The following is a 4,218-nucleotide window of genomic DNA, read 5'->3' as shown; positions in this document are numbered from 1 at the left end:
AAGCAACTATTGCTCTATCCACAACAGAAGCAGAATATGTCGCTGCTGCTGGTTGCAGTACACAGATACTCTGGATGAAGAGTCAGCTAGAAGATTATCAGATATTTGAGAGTAACATTCCTATATTCTGTGACAATACTTCTGCTATATGTTTATCTAAGAATCCTATTCTTCATTCAAAAGCTAAACATATTGAGATTAAACATCATTTCATAAGGGACTATGTTCAGAAGGGTGTTATATCTTTAAACTTTGTTGATACAGACCATCAATGGGCTGATATTTTTACAAAACCCCTGGCTGAAGATAGGTTTAAGTTCATTCTGAAGAACATCAGTATGGATTTATGCCCAGAATGAGAAGATGAGAAGTTCTCATGTATGAGTATCTTCTGAAATGAAAATGGACTATTTTTTTTATATCAGAAGTTCTGATTGAAATCTTTTAGAAAGTATGATTCGGTTATTACTAACGTTTCATTGTCTAAGTTGATTCAGAACCTCTTTTAAAGCAAAACAGCTGTAACGTTTTATCTCGGGATGGTAAACCTGTCGTTACTGTTCATGGATAAGCGCGCGTGCAGTTGAAGGGACGCCGACCATAGGTAACTGTGCTAGTCACCTCATTCGTCTTTATTATCTCTCCTCACGTCACGTAACATTAAATGCTATCCATCATTTGTTTCGTTTTATTTTCTTTTTATATTCTTCAAACGTTTCTTTTCCCTCTTATATCTCTCTCACTTTGCATTCCTCATCAAGTTATTTTTCTCTCTCTTCTGTTTTCTTCTCTTGCTCAAACAGTTTTTCTTACTTTTAAAAATCCTAGCTCAAACCTAGCGTTCATCCTAAGTCTGTTGAGGATCTATGACTCAAAGGCGACAAATCTCTGTATATCTCGGGATGGCTCTCCTAATACCTCTCAAGTCAGACCTCTTCTTTGATGTTGTTATCAACTTTCACCCAAAGACAGAAGACTTTCTTGAGTTATGGGAGGAGGTTAAGAATGATATTCTTAACTTCTATGTTAAGGGAAAGCCCCGTTTGCAACATTAGCTCTCTGACTGTGAATTGTCCCTCTCTTCCTTTTTGGTCACTTGGATCTCTCCTACAGTGGAGGTTCCAGTCTGGAAGACAAGAGTCCACAGGGATTCTTGATGGGTTGACACGGAGTGTGTCTTGCTAGGGCGCTGTTTTTAATTTTTGTAGTCATTTCCTCTTGGGATGACTTTTTATGTATTTGCTAGGAATGTTTCTCATCTTGTTAAACATAGGAACCTTTTGTAATATCTTTTGATTATCAATAAAAAGTTTCCTTGATTTACATTCCAGTGATTTTATTTGTCGTTTTATTCATCTGAATCTTTTGAAACATTCTTTTTGATGTTATGACAAAAAGGGGGAGAAGATAAATGATAAATGATTTGATTAATCTATCAGTTGCTGGGTAAAGCTCCCACACATTTACTAACAAGAACTGCAAGTTCTATATGGTTTAAGTGTTTTGCAGGTATAAAGAAATAAAGAGAATCTTCAAAGCAAACACAAGAAGCAAAACCATAAGGAGTGTTATTCTGTAAAAAGAATAAACTCATGGAAACTGAAGCAAGCTGAGTGCTGTCAAGCTTCAGAAATCAGAAGCAAGAAAGAAGAATGAATCAGAAGCACTGATAATAGAATTTGATCCATATTTGTCTATTTGATCTGACAAAATTCTATTTGCTCTGATACATTATTTTAGCCTATATGGCTCTGATACATATCATGTGTTCTAATATACATTTTATGTTCTGACTCGTTCATGCTGACTTTTGTCGTTTAGTTTTTGTTCTGTAACATTTCAGGATGTAGAGATGCTCAGATGATGCTCTGGTACATTCAACAATGTTCTGATACAAATCTAGCATGAAGTGAAGTTGGTAGAAATTCAAAGCTCTGAAAGCTATCCGAGGGAAGCAGAAATCAGAAGCTGTGAACGTTCTGAAGATCCAGAAAACTCAAGTTCTGAAGCTGTCCTAAATGGAAGCAGAAGTCAGAAGCTGTGAATGTTCAGAAGATCAAAGAAATTCAAGTTCTGAAGCTGTCCTAGATGGAAGCAGGAATCAGAAGCTGTGAGTGTTCTAGGGATCTAAAGAAATTCTAGTTCTGAAGCTGTCCTATGGAAGCAGAAGTCAGAAGCTATGAATTCTCTAAAGACAAAAGCTTATATGATCGTCTCTACCGAAATAATCAGGGAAGTCTTTTATTAAAGTTCTTCGAGTATTTATTTCAGGGGGAGATTATTTATCTAAGGGGGAGATTGTTAATCTCAGGGGGAGACATATTCATATGCTTATGCTATAGCTGTGTAATTTGTCTTTTGCCGTCTGTTCTTTCTGATCGCAAATTCATATCATTTATATATGTTTTTGTCATCATCAAAAAGGGGGAGATTGTTAGAACAAGATTTGTTCTGATCAATTATCTTAGTTTTGATGATAACAATAATATGAATTTTGCTTAAGATAATATGGTACTCTAATCCAATGCAATTTCCTTTTCAGGAAATATATAAAGAGTACGCATAATTCAGCGCTCAGAAGCTTTGTCTCAAAGGGTTCAGCATGCAACATCAGAACATGGTCTGGCAAGACATCAGAAGATGGTCGAAGCAGAATCAGAACATGGGTCTATGGAAGCATCAGAAGAACAAGAGAACAGAAGCACTGAAGTTCTGATGGTATCACGCTCAGAAGCACTTCAAGGTCAGAAGATCAGAAGTTGCTTTGCACCAAGCTGTTTGACTCTGATGATATTCAAACGTTGTATTCACAAACATCAGATCAGAAGGAAGTACAAGTGGCAAGCTACGCTGACTGACAAAAGGAACGTTAAAAGCTATTAAAGGCTACGTCAGTAGACACAGCGTGAACAAGGCTCGAGGTAGTTGACAAAAGCGTATAACATTAAATGCGATGCTGTACGGAACACGCAAAGCATTAAATGCACTCAATGGCCATCTTCTCCAACGCCTATAAATATGAAGTTCTGATGAGAAGCAAGGTTAACGATCTTGAACAAAACAACTCAAATTAACTTGCTGAAACTCTGTTCAAATTCAAAGCTCAGAATCTTCATCTTCATCAAAGCTCACTACATTGCTGTTGTAATATATTAGTGAGATTAAGCTTAAACGTTAAGAGAAATATCACAGTTTGTGATTATCGCTTTTAAGAAGCATTTGTAATACTCTTAGAATTGATTACATTAAGTTGTAAGGAACTAGAGTGATCGTGTGGATCAGAATACTCTAGGAAGTCTTAGAGGTTATCTAAGCAGTTGTAACTAGAGTGATCGTGTGGATCAGTATACTCTAGAAAAGTCTTAGAGGGTATCTAAGCAGTTGTTCCTGGAGTGATCAGTGTGTGATCAGAAGACTCTGGAAGACTTAGTTGCTGACTAAGTGGAGAACCATTGTAATCCGTGCGATTAGTGGATTAAATCCTCAGTTGAGGTAAATCATCTCTGCGGGGGTGGACTGGAGTAGTTTAGTTAACAACGAACCAGGATAAAAATAACTGTGCAATTTATTTTTATCTGTCAAGTTTTTAAAGCTACACTTATTCAAACCCCCCCTTTCTAAGTGTTTTTCTATCCTTCAGTGTCTTGCTAATAAAAGGAAAGCCCTAATGTAAAAATGCTCCTTCCTGTTGACCTCTGAATAGCCCCAACATTTAAGAAACCTGTATAAGTCATAAGGGCTCATTTAATTTCTCAAAGATTTAGAAACATATTTTTCTATCAAACCCTCTCTCTGAAAAATATCAAAAAGATTTGTGGTTTTCTCATGTAAGAGTGTTACAAGTTATAGGGTCTCACTAGGATTGTTTATAGTATATTGTTTGAATTTGAAGGAATTCAAAAGAGCTTGAAGTTCTAAAACAAAAGAAGAAATATTCTCCTCTTCTTAAGTGTGGAAAGTTTTTTGAATAGCATTCATAAAAGTTTTGATAGAGCTTCTTAGTAAAAAAAACGAATCCGAGTATAAGATATTTGATAGATGACTAAAGTTTAAGGGATAAAAAAGGAAAGCAAAATACTTTTTTTGTCTCTTATCTCTACCTCATGATCCATTTTAGTCCCTTAATTTTTAAAAGGACCAATGTAGTCACTTAAGTCTTCAAATAGTTTCATTGAAGTTCTTTCCGTCTAATTTTCACAAATTTTTAAAAGGAACAAT

The sequence above is a fragment of the Vicia villosa genome, unplaced genomic scaffold (genome assembly GCF_029867415.1).
Source record: "Vicia villosa cultivar HV-30 ecotype Madison, WI unplaced genomic scaffold, Vvil1.0 ctg.003713F_1_1, whole genome shotgun sequence".
In the NCBI taxonomy this organism is placed as follows: domain Eukaryota; kingdom Viridiplantae; phylum Streptophyta; class Magnoliopsida; order Fabales; family Fabaceae; genus Vicia; species Vicia villosa.
This window is presented reverse-complemented; position numbering follows the sequence as displayed.